Here is an 18123-nt window from a genome sequence, read left to right as displayed (position 1 = left end):
CTCTCTCTTCAACCAGTCCACCATTGCGGGAGCGGAGACCGGCGAATTGATCGGCACATCATCTTCATCAGGCCTGGAGGTCCATAACCATGGCTTCTTTGTGAGCCAGCAATCGATTGTGGGGGGGGGGGGTCGCGTTTTTTTCGGCGGCTGTTTTCAGCCGCCGCCCCCCCTCCATATCCACGATTTTTTGAGGGGGGGGTGCCAAAGGTCACCCCCCCTCCTTCACACCTTTTCAAATTTCCATTTTGGACCCCCTCTTGGGCACCCCGGCCGGTTTCGGGCCATCTTCCGCACCCGGACTCGGAACTTCGATCTGAAAATTCCTATGAGCTCGTCTCAACATCCCGGACAGGCCTGCAGCTTCACTGACTGGCACAGGCGCACGGAAAAATTATGAAAATTCACGGAGTGTCGCACGGGCGCCCGTCAAGCACTTAATGCTTAAAATCGTCCTAGGTCGAGCTGCCGCCTTCGTGGTTGAGCATTTTCCCCCGCATTTCCATATTTTTCCCCTATTTTTAGGCATGTTCCGGGGCCTAAAATCCATCCTTCATTGGCGACCACGGGATAGGACGACTCAGTCCGTCGAACCCACGAACATATCTGCACATAAACAACCAAAGAAGCATCAAACTGATACAAAACAATTATCACCATAAAACTCAGCACAATGCTCCCCCTACCCCTGACAGAACCAAGGCATAACATCCACAAGGAGTAGGCCTAGCATCATCTAATAGAAGATCCGAAGTGAGTCACGAACCAGCTGCTCCAACACAGCCAAACTAAAAAGAACTGTCAAAGAGGTTGCCCTAAATGGTAGTCTGAACTACTTACCAACTAAAGACAACGCAACTAGGAGCTCCTACAAGGCGAGGACTCCTATAGCCTGAGCAAAGGATATTTTCTTTCAGTATATCTCTTCTTTGAGGGTTTTGATTGGATGAACATACTTGGCATGTAAAAAGGAGGGAGCTGAGCGTAGTGACCCAAGGAGAACAGGGCATCGGTCTCAGGACCTGTCTCGGCACCCAAGAACCTACCAAGCCCTCGCAAGGCGACACTTAATCCTTTTCTAACGCTCACTTTTATTTTCGCTCCAACCTTCCTTGTTTTGATATTATTTTTCCAGCAAGAAGCCACCCCTAGGAAGACAAGGTATCGGCCCCGGGTCTGACTCGTCCCCAGGAACCTACCAGGCCTTCGCAAGGCGATGATCAACTGCTTATATATTTTTATTTCTTTGCTTTTCTGTGATAGGGGTTAGAACCCCTTTTTACACACCTTCGTATTGATATTCATCTTTTGGGATGTTCAGGATTTCTTGGCATCATTATTATTATCTTCTAGCAGGCTTCTCTAACTGCCTCACTACTAACAAGAACGCCTAGAACGGCTGCCTAGCAGGCTGGCAGAACAGGGTCACTAGGACTTCCTTCTCAAACAGGTCTTTTAATGTCTAACAATGTCTTTACAGGAGGTAATGACTACTCCAACCTCCCTCAAACATACTTAGCCTAAACTTGGGACTTTATGCCTTGGTCGCCGGTCCCCAACAAAAAGTATCCCCTCAACAAGTACAAATACACATATAACAGGAAAGAAAGGTACTTGTAAAGGAGAAATATCACCTGGAGTGGCCACAAGAAGCTTCCATCGCAGCAAAGGCTCCTCCAGGCTCCACCAAATTCCACGAACCACGAAACCTGTCCAGCACAACACTCAACAAAAACCCAATTAAACGCACCCGCACTAGACAGGAAAATGGCCCTCTTGGCCTAATGAAATCATACATGACTTTGCTACAAAACTGAATCGGCCCTCTTGGCCTAATGAAATAAACCAATATTATGCAGAACATCCACCTGGAAACAACCATGATAGACATCAAAGCATACCATTCCCAGGGAAACAAAGGCTCGTAGCCCTAAACTAGGTGCATTAAATTATGACCTATCCCCCCTGCGTATATCGCAAGAGGTGTTCGCATCACATGGCGTCGAATCAGTCTATGGGTCCCCGATAATAAAGGTAGATGAGTCTCGCTTACCCTCTGCATCACCCAAATCAACCATCGTCTGCCAAAGAGGGCATGTTCAGAAAGCATACCCCACAAACGACCAGGTCCTGTCTCACCATCAATAGATATATCGGGACAAGGGCCACAATTAAAGAAGAGGTCCTCTTCATACGCAAGATTAGCCAATGAATCGGCAAACTGATTCCAATTCCGTGGAATCAGCTGAAAAGACACTCTATCGAATTCGTCTAGCAGGGCTATGGCAGTATGATGGTACATACAAAGGATGGGGTTCCGTACCATGTACGTCCCATTGAGTTGATTTAAAACCAACTGAGAGTCCCCTTTCACCAACAACTGGCGGATACCACCCTTCTTTGCAATATTCAAACCCATAATCAGGGCTTTGTATTCTGCCATATTATTGGTAAAATTCGCCCCGAGATAAGCAGCTAACTTCATGACAATGCGTCGTCGGGGGTCTCGGATGACAACTCCTACACTTCCTTTTTTGCATGCACCCCTGGACGCCCCATCAAAGTACAAGGTGTACGTCCATAAAGGGTTTACATATCCCGCCATCCAGAACTCTACTCGTAATTATGGTAATCGAAATTCAGCATTTTCAACGGGTGGACTGTAGGCTCCATCCCTCCATCATCATTGAATTCAACAGGGATGCTCGTCAAAAGTTGTAGGCAGTGATGGCAGAAGACCTTGATTTCCCAAATGAATGTCCCGCCTTCTTGCTCAATCACCTTGTATCCTTTGCTCCACCAAATGAGCTTTCCCTGATGATATCTTTGTTCCAAATATGGGTGTTCTAAATAAGGGATCAGACGACCCATCAACCTCTATCACGATTTCCTTGCAGATGTTTGATCGATCTTGCCTAGACCTGCAAGGCAGTCATAGCATTAGTGCAATCAGAAATAATAAGGTTTAATCTTGTTAAGATTAACCTTATTTTTAAATTCTATCCCCTCAAGGTCAACTAACAATACTGTAGATTTATTCTTTCCTATCCTAACGATCTTATAAGGCCCATCCCATTTGGGTTCTAGCTTGCCTGGGAATAATTCACGTCGTGCGTCATAATACAGAACAAGCTGTCCTTTCTTGAAGGTGTATTTCTTGGCTTTGAGGTCGTGTAGCTGCTTCATTCGGCGCTTCGCCACTTCTTGGTGCAATAAGCTCTGCAGCTTAAGCTCATCTAAATGTGCCAGTGTCGTCAAGCGCTCAAAAAGAGCGTCTTCATCGCTCAAAGAATGATTGATGGCAAACCGAATAGTCGGCAGCTCAATTTCTAAAGGCAAGACACACTCCTCCCCATATACTAACTTGAACGGGGTATGGCCAGTGGCTCGTTTGAAAGTCGTATTATAGGCCCACACTGCCACATATAACTTTTTATCCCAATCCCGTTTCTTTTCCGACACAGTTTTGGACAGGATGCCCACAAGCTGCTTGTTGGTGCTTTCAACCTGACCATTGGCTTGCGGATTATATGGGGTTGTCTTGTTATGCTGGATGTTCCACAACTCTGTCAAACCTTTGATCACCTTATTCAGGAAATGAGTTCCGCGGTCCGACACTAATTCTTTCGGTGGACCAAACCGGCATATTATCTGCTCTAAAAGGAAACTAGCAGTTTCTTTAGCATCATCTTTCCTTGTTGCACGTGCTTCTGACCACTTTGTGAAGTAGTCAGTTGCTACAATGATGTACCGTTTTTGCGTAGTCGATGACGGAGTAATAGGACCCACAAAGTCTATTCCCCACTTCTCAAATGGAAGTATCGCCATAATAGGGGTGAGTGGTCGTTTCCTATTCTCTCGATTATCATGTCGTTGGCAAATATCGCATCGCTTAACATACGCAAACGAATCCTGGAAGATGGCAGGCCACCAATAACCTGCTCTTAAAGCCTTTTGTGCTGTAAGCCGTCCAGCAAAATGGCCACCGCAAGCAGAATCATGGCACTCCTCCAAAATGAATGGCACCTCGTCAGGCATCACACATCGGCGATAGATATCATCAACCCCTTGCCGATATAATGTACCTGCGATCAAAGCAAACTTTAACGCTTGCTGCTTAATTTTCCTTTTCTCAGCCTTAGATAATTCGGATCCCGCCTCTCCTGTTGATAAATAATGTGTTATTGCAGCATACCAGGAGGGAATAGATGCCGTATCTATTTTAAATATCATCTCCATGTCACTACCTTCAGCCACAAATTCTTTCGGCTCCCCAAAGTCCACTAGACATTCCACGATGCCTTGCAACCTTGGTGGCTTACTCTTGATTTCATAATCAAATTCCTGCAAAGTGATTAACCACTTCGCTAAACGATCAGGCGGCTGTAACTTATTCATCAATAGTCGAAGTCCCTCCGCCTTCGTATAAAGCACGACTTTCTCATAGAGAATGTAATGCCTAAATTTCTTGGTCCCAAAGACCATCGCTAGACACAGCTTCTCCATGTAGGTGTAATTGATTTCGGATACCCCCAGCTTCCGACTAGCAAAAGCAATCGGGTGGTACCACTTCTCTTCCCAAATTTGGGCTAAACAGCAGCTGATACTATACATGGTGGCTGCTGAGAATATATAAAACGCCTCACCTCTTTTAGGTGCTTTTAAAACGGGCGCTCTTGCTAGCTCTTGTTTCACATCCTCGAATGCTACCTTACAAGGGTCACCCCATACAAACGAACAGCTAAAGGACAATAAATTTGTAAGTGGCAACGTTCTTTCTGCTAAGGCGTTAATGAATCTACGGTAGTAACCAACCGAAGACAGAAAGCTATGAACTTCTTTCGGAGTGCGTGGTGGACCCATGGCAACTATGACTTTCACCTTCTCGGGGTCTGTCGCAATTCCTACCGAACTGACCACATGGCCCAGCAATAGCCCATAAGGTACTCCAAAAGCACACTTCCGTGGGTTTAGGGCGATGCAAAATTGTCTACAGCGCTCAAAGCATTTTCTCAAAATGATCAACTGCCTTTCTCTCACGGTGGCGGCCCCTAAGTCATCAATAAACACCCTCAACTCTTCAGGGGATATGTCACCGAATGTCTTATCGGCTGTTCGTTGCCACGAACCAGGCGCATTGCATAAACCAAAAGCCATCACGTGGTAAGCAAAAGTGCCAAATACAGTGATAAAAGTTGTTTTCAACTTGTCCTCTTCTGCAATTGCCATTTGGTTGTATCCTGCAAAGCAATCCATAAACGAATATATCTCCCTACCCGCTAATTGATCCAAAATCTGGTCAATAAATGGTAATGGGTAGTAGTCCTTAACTGTCTGCTTATTCAGCTCCCTAAAGTCTACACATAAACGGATCTGATTATTCTTCTTCTTTCTAATCACAACTGGCGAACACCATTCCGTGTGTTGTACAGGGAAAATCAAACCCGCTTTTCGAAGCTTCTGTAACTCTTCAAACAACCCGTCCCTTAATTCGAAAGGCATACGCCTGACTTTCTGCCGTACAGGACGACTACCCTCTTTCAACGGAATTGTATGAACAGCAAGACTGGGAGGGATGCCTCTCAACTCATCATAACTCCAGGCAAAGATATCACGGAATTCCTGGATCAAGGCCACATAGTCCTCCCTTTCTGCTGAGCTGAGCATAGAGCCTAATTTGATTGGCCGCGAATCATCAAGCGTACCAAGGTCTAGCTCGATAACATCTGCATCTCTTATACGATCTTGGGCCTCTATCGGCTCGTTCAAAGTGATCTGATAGATGTCCTCCGTGGTGGATCCCTCTTTGGACTCATCACTCGATGATGCCTCACTAACAGATGAATCTTCTAATGTCTCCAATTCTGTAGAAGATAGAGGAGCCCTCTCACTCTGCGGGGACTCAGGATAAGCATCAACCACCACACGCTGGGCACCTCTGCCGAATAACAATCGACCGGCGGGTATATCCACTTGGCAATCCGCTTGCAAGATCCAAGGTCGTCCAAGTAATACTTGGTAACTTGGCCGCCCTGCAAAACGAATCACCCTAAAGTCCAACAGGCATTCTACATTTGCAACAGTGACATGGACCTTAGTAATGCAGCCTTCCGGCTGTCTCAAACTGTCATCTGCCATTCTGAGAATTGTGGAAGTATCTTTCTGAATCGCAAGACCCAACCTTTCCATCAGTTCAGAACTCATAATGTTAACAGATGATCCCGTGTCGACAATGGCATAATCTACTAATATCCCATCGACATAGGCTGCAACCCTTGGGCAATGCTTCTCAGCATGCTCGAACCAGTCATCACCAACTCGCGCAATACCCAAAGGTTCTACAATATACCCGGTACGTAGGATCTTTCTAAATTCCTTACGTACTCCTGGGGAAAGCTTAATAAGCTGCAAAAGGTTCACATCCGGCTTGACTTCGCAAAGAGAGCCCGCCAAATCGAATTCATGATAGTTCGATAGGGCTCGCTTTTCACGCCAAACCATCCGCTCTTTAGGTCGCTGAACTGGCTTCATTGCCTCTTTCCTAACTTTCACCTTCTTCTTTGGTGCTTCCTTATCGGCTTTACTCTCTACGGGCTTCAAAGGTCCCCCTTCTAGGGCAGGATCCAAAACTTGCGTTCCTTTGTCGCCTTGTTTAGGGTTTCCGTCGACAGGCTTATCCATGTCGGCTTCTCTACCCTTTTTACCTCTTGTAAGGACAGCTCGTAGATTAGAGGTTTCAGCATCATTAACGCGTACAGCCTCAATCAAACTAACCCCACTACCACTTGGTAGTTCTTCCACCGTCGTCTTTGGTCGTTGAAGTATTTGTTTAGGCCCATTTTCTGGCTGGGAATCATTTCCTTGGGCACGATGATTAACAGGCCCTGGTTGCCGACTACCCCGCTGGAGGGAACTGATCTTACTCCAGCAAGTAGCTGCTAGATGGCCGGATTTTCCACAAATGTCGCACTTAACATTTGGGCAATTTCTTGGATAGTGCTGCCCGCCACACCATTTGCAACTAAACCTCGACGGTGCACCCTCCTCCGGGTATCTACTTCCTATCAAATTTTGTTGTTTTTTAAGGAAGTTGACATCAACAGCTATTTGTCGATACTGCTCCGTAATCATGTCGGTATAATGCTTCATCATGTCCTTAACCTCGCCAAGAACATTGGAAGAACTCGACTCATAGCCTTGGTCATTACCATGTCGCTCCATCGGCCTAACAATTCGATTAGGCACTGGTTGTTGAACCACAGGCATGGGATTAGAATTGACCGCCTGGCCTCCACCACTTGGAGCCATTTGACTGCCCGTAGGCATCGACATGCTAGGGGGAGCTGGTAATAAAGGCACATTCTGCATCATGTTCCCTCTCCCATTAGGGTTAGCCATCGCTATCCCTTGGCCACTACTGCCATTGGCTATTGCCATATTGTTTCCCAATACTAAACCCATGTTCGAATTGCCTCTAGAAGCATAGGCTGCTTGTAGTCGGGATTCCACCTCTTGTGCTCGTGTAATGGCAGTATCTATATCCCCCAAGGGAACACTACTCAACTGCAATTGGATATTAAAGTCCAAACCATGTAGGAAATATTGCAATTGGGCAGCTGCGGGGATAGGAATAGAGGTGTCCAACTTACGGAAGACCTCTTTTATCTTCTTCGCATAAGCACGAATATCCTCGTGTGGATCTTGGCGGGTCACGTTGAGTACACGCAACCAATATTGCCCACCCCTTTCAGGGGCAAACTCCCTTCGAAAAGCTCCATAAAATGCATCAATGTTCAATATGGTTCCGGCTTCTAAACCATGATACCATATAGCGGCTCTTCCTTTGAGAGTCATGTTGAAGAACATCATTAAATGCCCTTCTTCTTGAATGCGACAGTTAAACATCAGCTTTTGAAACTCCCTAATGTGGAGTTCCGCATCTTCCTCAACTAGCCCATTAAAAATGGGCAGCGGGTAACCTAGAGCCGGCAAATCTGTCGTTCCTGCTGGAATTGCAATAGGCTGCGCCATGACGAGGATTGGATTTGCACTAGGAATAGGGAACGGTGGGGTTACACCTCCCGCAATTGACGTGGACTGACTTATGGCAGGAAGGGGAGCACTAGAGCTTCCACCTTCTCCTAACTTACTGCTTGTGGTCCTAAGACCACTAGATCCACTCCCTCGTAAGGGTTCAGCACCGCTACGCTTAGGGGAATATCTCCTAAAAATTTCAGCACGTCGCCTAGCTCTTTCGTCTCTTTCTTGCTTCTGGATTTCTGCTAGACGATGCTTATCACTAAATAACGGATCAAGCCCAGTATCCTCTGGCATAAACTGCTAGTTGGTCCTTAAACAACCAGGATTCGAGAACCGCCACTTTTAAGCAGCTCCCGGCAGACGCACCACTGATGGACCTAAAAACGGGCCGGCACTGGCTCATGCACTAGCCGGACCTCGTCACTATGCACAAGACAACCCCTCGGCCTCGCGGCCAGGAGCGTCTATCAAAATCTCTGCCTTCCTAAACATTGCGTTTGTAATACGTTGTAGTCCAACTGATCCTAACCCAATATTGCTCCTCAAAGGGAGTCCCTTTCACATAGCCAAAAGGCTCGAATCACATACACATGGGGTTCCTCCTACGGCTGAATGCCGACAACCCTCTGCGACTCTCCTACACCTTGGGGATTGGCCCCTCGATGCGCCGCTCAACATTTAGACATTTCGCACAAACGTCACTCAAGGTACCAAATAAACGTATCCAGGAATGTACCATTGTCCTTACTTAATTTCCCCTTTATGATCCCACGACTAGCCTACAGCATAGGAACCTCACACTCTCAACGTAGGTCATATCCCAAAAACAATTGCAATGCATATCCAGGAGCTAACTCTGATACTTTTAATTTCCTCTAAATGATCATGCAAAGAGGTGGATGCCTAGTGCTCAAACATCTTAAAAATCAGCAGCGTGCAAGTGCAAATCATCTCTTTCATGCTTTTCTTTCTAACCGCTTTGTGCTTCGTTGCAACACCTAGCACCGAAGTGATCTTCGTGCTACTAGGTTTTAATTCTTATCATTATTATTCCGTCCTAGATGCAATACATATAAAATCAGCAAATTATTCCTCATGCTCAACGGCATTTAACCATTTTTCCACAACTCTACCCTTCCCCGTTGATAGTGCATCATTATATTCATTTCTTTTAGGGTTTCCTTGTCATTTTATGTGGAGAAAGGAATGAAACACGCACCAAAACATATAAACAAGGCTGAACTGAAGCATAACTTCATGCCCCAACCTTGCTATACATCAACAAACATAAATCCTATTTTTCTGTATTTTTCGTAGCCCCAAATGTATTTTTCCCCTATTTTTCATGGTGTTTTTATCATTTTTCCCCATTTTCTTCATTTTCTTGTATTTTTTAAATTGCTGAAAATGAAAACCAGTTTGTGGGCTGTGGCCCTTAGTTCATTTGCAACAAAATTGAAAGATTAGTTGATGTGTATCGACGGTTTTCCCCATTTATATGCCCAAAACCCTTGTTTTTCCCCATTTTTATGGTTTTTCGTGTCTCGGTTCCCTATTTTCTGCTATCCCACACATGTTTTCCTGATTTTTAAATGATGAACAGCTAGAAACCAACTCAAAGCACGACATACTCAAAACTCAATCCATATGAACACATTTTTATCAACCAAATTTGCATCAAAAGACCATTTTCCTTGAAAAAACAATTATTACCGTGTCTTGCGGGTTTTTTCATTAAATTTGGCACGTCCCACGATTGATTTCCAGCCATGAATTCTGCTTGGAATCAGCAATCTACAATGGTTTTGCATTGCTCTTTCATCCCGTCAAGAATCGGCATCCATCCGGCCGTCCATCTTCATCCTATTCCTTCAAGCACGAACGGGGGCTAAGAGGAGAGAGAGAGAGGAGAGAGAAAGACTGGTTTTCTCTCTCTTCAACCAGTCCACCATTGCGGGAGCGGAGACCGGCGAATTGATCGGCACATCATCTTCATCAGGCCTGGAGGTCCATAACCATGGCTTCTTTGTGAGCCAGCAATCGATTGGGGGGGGGGGGGGGGGTCGCGTTTTTTCGGCGGCTGTTTTCAGCCGCCGCCCCCCTCCATATCCACGATTTTTTGAGGGGGGGGTGCCAAAGGTCACCCCCCCTCCTTCACACCTTTTCAAATTTCCATTTTGGACCCCCTCTTGGGCACCCCGGCCGGTTTCGGGCCATCTTCCGCACCCGGACTCGGAACTTCGATCTGAAAATTCCTATGAGCTCGTCTCAACATCCCGGACAGGCCTGCAGCTTCACTGACTGGCACAGGCGCACGGAAAAATTATGAAAATTCACGGAGTGTCGCACGGGCGCCCGTCAAGCACTTAATGCTTAAAATCGTCCTAGGTCGAGCTGCCGCCTTCGTGGTTGAGCATTTTCCCCCGCATTTCCATATTTTTCCCCTATTTTTAGGCATGTTCCGGGGCCTAAAATCCATCCTTCACGTGGTGGCTAGAGTGTTTGAGGAAGCCATCAGAGTCGATGACTAGTTGAAAGAGCGGAGCTCTAGGAGCTCAAGTCTAGAAGAAACCAACTCGCGAAGCTCAGAGAGAACGTCAGCCTCTAGTGAGCGGTCCATCCCATTATCCCAATATAAGGGGAAGGCCATTGAGACAGACCAAGGCTTGGCTCAGGTCAAGATGGAATTAGCCAAGTTACAAGACATGTTGAGATGACCAACGTGCCCGCACATCCAATGCATGTATTGTGGCGAAAACCACTTGCCGGCCGAGTGTCAAGACCCTAGGTCAAGACCTTGCGCTAACTGCGGTAGGTTCGGCCATGATGTCACACATTGTAGATTACCAAGAAGACTTCCATACTCGCAACCTTACGGCCAGCCTTACCTAGCGAATAGGCCGCAGCCATTCTTCGGAAGGGGAGCCCCATTGGCTCTTCCCGCACATAACGATATGAAACCAACCGCCCCTAGAATGGACATAAATCCTACAGGCATTCCTAGACCGCATGGTCCTTACATGACCCACCCATCGAGCAACGCTCCAGTACACTATGTGGAGGATCTGAATGATGAAGAGACCTACATATACCCTTACGTCTTGCACGACGATGAGGACAACGCGATCCTCATGGATTATCAACCCGTGCTGGTGATGGCGTTAGGATGAGGATGAGGTAGAGGCCTAGGAGGGAAGCCGTAGGATCCAGTCACTTGTTGGACTTGCGGACACCCCGGTCATGTCTCATAATGCTGCCATGAAAGAGAGCAGCAAAACAGGGACAAGGTTGACCAAGGGTGCGCAGAGTGAGGAATCACCCATCTTTTCATAGACTGCCCAAAGTGGAAGCCGTCCTCTAGCTCAGCCAACTTGCCATCTGTCCCATTGGGGCTGTTTGGTGTCCAAAACCCCGATGGGGAGGCCACACCTATTCCCTTGTGGGTTATGACCCGAGCCCAAACGAAGCAGGCCGGCATCTCTCTGCCAGGACCTAGCAATCTTGACGCAACCTCGATAGGAAAGAAAAGCCGCAGACAAAAAAGGAAGAGATCAGAAGCTAAAGTCGCACTAAAGACCGAGAGTGCTACAACTCTACCTACGGGAAAGAAGGTCTCAGACATGGAGGCAGAGTCTTCAGCCCCTAAGACAGCCGAAAAAGGAAGCGCTAAGGTAGGGGAATACCCGCATCCGAAGCGACAATTAGAGGCCATAGAAAAGGTGAAGGAATGGGTGAGGGAGGCTCAACAGCATCTCAAAGACGCTGAGCCCATCATAGAGGACGAGATCGATGATCTCTCCAGCGTAAGCACGCCAATATCACCGCATTAACCTAAGTCGACAGAAGCAACTGTGCCACAAGTAGTGCCGCTGAGACCAAGCCTAGACGCGACAGAGCCGCAGATCAGCCGCAGCCATTGGCCTGGACAATCTAGGCTGAGGGAAGGACGAGTAACTAATGATATCCTGACCATGCTAGTGACCACCCCTGTAACACTTTACCTGGGAGATCTGCTTAAACAGCATCCTACCCTATGGCAAGACCTTAAGCAGTGGGTCGAAGGACCACAAGAGCAGGTCACTACAGACCCTCGAGACCAGGACACAAAAACACAATTGCCAAGTTTGATGTTGCACTCCGTGCCTAAATCCTTGCATGTCGACGCCTTTTGGGAAGGCTCTGAGATGCACGCAGTCCTGCCGGCGGTCCTAACCCTGGGTGACACAACAAGAAAGGGAATCGTAGACACGGGAGCAAGGCTTAGTGTGCTTAGCCACACAGTGCTTCAGACTTGGGGAAACCCGCCTATCGAAGCTGCTAGGTTTAATGTCACGCTTGTAAACGGTAATTGAGTGAAGCCATTTGGGGTAGTAAAGAATTGGCCAGTGAAGATCGCAGGTGTCCAATTCTCTGTCGACTTTATAGTCATGAAGGGAGTGGACTACGATGTCCTATTAGGCCGACCCTGGATGCGCAACGCTAGAGTCATCGAAGATTGGGGTAACGGCTTGATCTTCCTTGGCAATAGAACGGATGCTGTAAGAATAGAGATGGACACTTGGAAGACCTCACCAGTCGACCTAGATGCCATCTCTGCTATGCTCAAGGGAAACACTCAGGTCAAGAAGCCCTATGGGTCCTTGATCAAGTATATCCCATGCCCAAAGGATGAGCGGGATTGGATGCACATTCTTGCCACAATCGACCTGCCATTCTCAGACCATGAGGCGTATGAGCAAGCCCTCAAAATGATCGGCAAGACCAACGAAGCACTCTCTACACCAGTCTGCATGATGGCAGCAAGCCTCCATGGAAAGGCTAAGCCCGTCACCTTCCACGTACCTTCCAACAAAAAGGAACTCCAGGAGATAATAGAATACCTAACAAACAGGCTAGCTGGAAACCCAGCTGCAAATTTCAAACCACTCTAGGATCTCTTAGAGGAATCCAAGTGGCAATGGACCAAGGTGCACGATTTGAACCTCATGTATAACTGGGCCCTAGTTCCTGACCAACAACATGAGGCATACCAAGCCCTAGGAGACGACGAGCAGTCGAATGACAAAGATTCCAATGACGATTACGAAGACTGCCAACCCTTCAGTGATGAGAGCAAGGGTGAAGTAGATACCATAGAATACGACACTGAAGGACGAGAAATTGAGCAGATACAAGCAGACACCAAGCCACAGGGAAGGCATGCCCTTAGAATAGAGCGAGGAGTCATGCGCATGGAATGTGATCGTGCTTGGTTGGAATGCATAGGAGTCATAGACCTTGAGCAAGCAGGCCTAGCCCAGCCAGGAATGACATCAATACTTAGGACCGAATCACCATCTGAACTGCGGCCACTAGGGGAGACCACCTCTTCTAGCGAAGATGGAGGGTTTGACTCTGAATCGGAAGTTACTTTGGATAGTGACCCAGAGATCCCTAGGCCGCCCATGACCAGACGCACCAAGGGGGACTTACTCGTCCACCTGAGGTGCAGACGGTTAAGGCAGGATAAGGCAAAGCACCCCAGGGATACACGATCAGAAGAACAACGAAAGCCGCAAGACCTCCCTAAACGCTTCACAAAATTCAAAAAAGGAGATAGGGTGGTAGTTCTATTAGGTGCCAAATGTCAAGGGTAGATGAGTGAACCAATCGAGGGACCAGCCAAGGTCAAGGAGGTAGACCTAGCCCAGGAAGGGGAAACACCACGACCAATATTCATTGCCAACGACTTGACTAGTAAAGAAGAAGTACATAGACGTGTTTTCCTGGTCCTTAGAAGAGCTACAGGGGGTAGATCCGAGTGTTGTGACTCACAACATACCCATGACGTCGGACGCAATGCCGGTCAAGCAGTGACCGTACCCTATGAATCCAAAACACGCTCATGCTGTCAAAGAGGAAATTGAAAAGCTGATGAGAGCTGGATTCATTTACGAAATTGAGCACACAGACTGGGTATCACCCATAGTCATTGTGATGAAGAAGAACGGAAAAATCTGAGTGTGTGTCAATTACAAGAAGGTAAATGCTGCTACGAAGAGAGACAACTATCCATTGCCGTACACCGAGCACATGCTTGAGAGGGTGGCAGGCAAGGAAGCCTACAGTTTTCTGGATGGCTTCTCAGGGTACAACTAGGTGCAAGTGCATCCTGCCGACAGGCACAAGACCGCTTTTGCCATCGAGTGGGGCGTCTTTGCATACATAATCATGCCCTTCGGGTTGACCAATGCCCCCGCCACTTTCCAATGCCTCATGTGCACCATCTTCAAGGACATGCTTCGCAAGGAGTTAGAGGTCTTTGTCGACAATCTGTGTGTCCATTCAACCTGGATCGAACACTTAGACAAACTCCGCGCAGTCTTTGAACGGTGCTGCTTATATCGTCTCTCCTTGAACCCCTTGAAGTGTCAATTTTGGGTAAAGCACGGATGCATCTTAGGATATGTCATGTCGAAGAACGGCATTGCCACTGACTTCTCGAAGGTCAGGGTTATTGTTTACCTTCCACCCCCAATTAATTACAAGGGAGTTCAATGCTTCTTAGGCCATACAAGATACTATCCGCTATTTGTACTAAACTACGCGCTAATCACCAGACCATTGTACAAGCTGCTGACTGTCTTCAAGTGGTCCGAGGCATGCTAATGGGCATACGAAGAATTGAAAAAGGCTCTAACAACAACACCAATTCTACGAGCCCCAGATTGGATCATTACCTTCCACGTGCACATCGATGCTTCTAAGTTTGCCGTGGAGGCAGTGTTGTGCCAACTTGGTGAGCACAACTTAGATTATCCAGTGAGCTTTGTTAGCAGACAACTCACTGAGACGGAGATGAATTACTCGACAACAGAAAGGGAGGGATTAGCCATGGTGTTTGCTGTGAAGAAATTCCAGCATTATTTATTGGCCACACCCTTCATCTTTTTCGTGGACCATCAAGCCCTACTCTATTTAGTGAACAAACCTTGTGCTACAGGGCACATAGCTTGATGGTTCCTCTTGCTCCTAGAGTTCGATTTCTCCGTGGTAGTACGAAAGGAAAAACAACATTACATGGTTGATCACATGTCACGCATCCCCATAGGAGAAGCCGCTGGATAAGGCATCGTTGACGAGTTACCTGATGCCCACTTATTCCACCTGTCCAGCAAGAGAGATTTATTTAAAGCTGATCTAACGCCATATTGGGTGGACGACATAGTCCAAGTGCTCGAGCACGGACTACTTGAGCGACCAATAGAAAAGGCCCGACTTAGGCGCTTGATCCTGAAGATCCAACCCTACCAGCTGATTGCAGGCCAACTCTATAGGCTGGGGCAAGACAGATTGCTGCGTAGGTGCGTGTGTGAGCATGAGAAGCATGATGTGCTCTCGGAGGCACACAGCGGCATTACGGGAGGACACTTTAGTGGAGACACGACAGCATGAAAGGTGCTGCAGTCTCAACTATGGTAGGCCACACTTTTCCGTGACGCCACACGATTCATCAAGCATTGTGACAAGTGCCAATGGACAAAAGTCCCGATTCGTAAAGATAAAATGGAGTTGACCCCAATCATTGCTCACCAGCCCTTCGAAAAATGGGGAATTGACTTCATAGGACCCATTAGCCCTGCAGCGCAGTACTCACAAGCCAAATACATCGTAGTGGCCCCACCGATTACCTCACGAAATGGGCAGAGGAAAGAGCCAAGTTCTTATGGGAGCAAGTGATCTCGCGCTTCGGTTGCCCCATCAAACTGGTTAGTGACTAAGGCACACACTTCATCAACGAAGTGATAGCACATCTCCTATCCACCTTTCTCATCATCCATCGCAAATACTCACCATACTACCCTCTATGGCCAAGCAGAATCAACTAACAAGATTCTTATCAATGTCCTGACTAAAATAGTCTCAACCTCACGAAGCGACTGGGACAACAAGTTGATGGCAACCTTGTGGGCTTACTGCACAGCTTATAAAAAGGCTGTCGGCCAAACCCCCTTTAGGTTGGCCTATGGGACTGAGGCAATTCTACCGTTAGAATTCTTCGTTCCTAGCCTAAGAGTGGCACTTCAAGAACGATGGGAAGGGAAGGAAGCATGGATGCAACGCCCGGTCGAGCTGGAACGCCTATCAGAGACTCGTCTTTTGGCCACCCACATGCTTATCTGTGAGAAAGCTCGACGCAAGAGCTGGTTTGACAAGCATGTCAAGCAGCGCGAGTTTGAATAGGGTGACTTAGTGCTCCTCTACTTAGTTAAAGGACATAAGCAAAAGATGAAATTCAGAGGTCTCGGACCCTTCAAGGTTCGGGTAATCAGCCGAACCGGTAATGTCGAGCTTGAGACCCTAGACGGTGAAGGAATAGGCTTCTTCAATGGCAGTCATGTCAAGAAGTACTTCCCTCCCACTCATCCTTTGCATGAGCCACCAATGTTAGAACCGCCGAGCAGCCACAATCACTGAAATCAATGAAGATGATGAGGAAGCTGTAGAACCCGCTTATCTCCATGTCACGGTCACTGCTAAGCAAACATGCACTTTCAACGCCTTGATCGATGAGGGAGCAGACTTCAATGTCTTAACCCACAAGCATTGGATCCAACTTGGCAAACCACTACTTCAACCCACAACTGCCAAATTAAGCTCATATGGGGCTCAATCATATGCACTTCTCGGCAAGTATAGAGTCGCCGTTTCTATCGAGTCTGAGACTGTTCCAATGCTTTTTTACATGTTGCCCAGTGCTACAGACACAGGCATGGAGTCACTGCTGGGGCGAACCTTTAAAAAGAAGACTCACTCCAATGTTGATTATGAGTCGTAGCATATCCACCTAGCAATAGGCAACGTGCGCATCGTCACAGCTTTCGGCAAGGGCTGCGCGACACCATCACTGTCCGCAAAGCCACCGGTAGAAACATCTGTAGGCAAGACTAAGGAGGGGGGTAGTGCGCGGCCGCCGCTCCCCGACTTCCATAAACCACAGGCCGCAGCAACCAAAGCAAGGGCCCAACAGCCTCGCTTTCAATGGGTGCTTAAAAAGCCGCAACAACTGCCTAGGAGTCGACGCGCCTATCCGCATAAGACCCATAACTCTAAACCTAGGAGGCCAAGACGCAATCACAGGAAGAGCCACGTGATTAAGCAAAGATGGGTCCCTAAAGCCCTCTTGCATGCGCAAGGCTACTATGAGGGAAATGCCTCATTGTGGATCCCTAAGGCCCCCATGGCCAAAGGCACTAATCATACGCCACCCTCAAGCTTGATCAACCCACGTCCCCCAGCACCTCAAAGCCATAGGCCACAGTGCTCTCCAGAGCCCCAGCCATCCGAATTATCTACGCTTCAGCCCAAGAGAGTCGCACAAACCTATCGGCCCAAGCAACAGCCACCGTCTCACAGGCGGCATCATCTGACCACCAAGTCAATCCGACACTCCGTAGCAAAGCTGACTGCAGCAGCCCAGCTGCTGTGACTGACCCTAACCCGCCCATCTTCCAAACAGCCCGACTGTAGGCTCAAGGAAACTCCCAACCGCAACTATGTATTGTCAAGGCCTCTAGTTCTAGCAAACCTTGACCGCCCGTCGGCCTTACGCCCTCCTATGAACGAAAAGCATTTCTAGCACTAGCCATTGACCTTGCCGAGAACATTGGCGATGATGTGGTGGACTGCATTAAAAGACTCGATGCCATCTTTGTGTCACTCGCCCTCAGCTATGACCGTTTGGACTTGGGTCTATTAGAAGAACCCTTTGCAATGGAAGTGCGCAATATGCCTTGCTCGTGGGAGACTTTTGAATTCGCATTTGCAAAAGCTTCTCGCTCTTCTGCTGAGCTACTCAGCAACGAGATCTCCAAAGAGCAAGCCATTAAGCAACGTCTCATCACATCCTACAATCAACGAACCACTTCTACTATCACTGATCAGGAAATCACCGAGTTATCCAAGCTCACTGATACGGACTCCACGTTTTTGAAGCATTGGTACACTCTTAGGCTGCAATGGGAAGTTGAGGGGTGCCGCATAATGACCAACGCTAAGCAGCGCCGCGCAATCAAAACAACAGAGTACGACCCCACCTATGTC

Source organism: Lygodium microphyllum, chromosome 22, assembly GCF_053477565.2.
Source record: "Lygodium microphyllum isolate KBCC chromosome 22, Lygodium_microphyllum_v1.1.10, whole genome shotgun sequence".
NCBI classification, from domain to species: domain Eukaryota; kingdom Viridiplantae; phylum Streptophyta; class Polypodiopsida; order Schizaeales; family Lygodiaceae; genus Lygodium; species Lygodium microphyllum.
The sequence above is the reverse complement of the archived record's forward strand: the minus strand, read 5'-3'. Positions refer to the sequence as shown.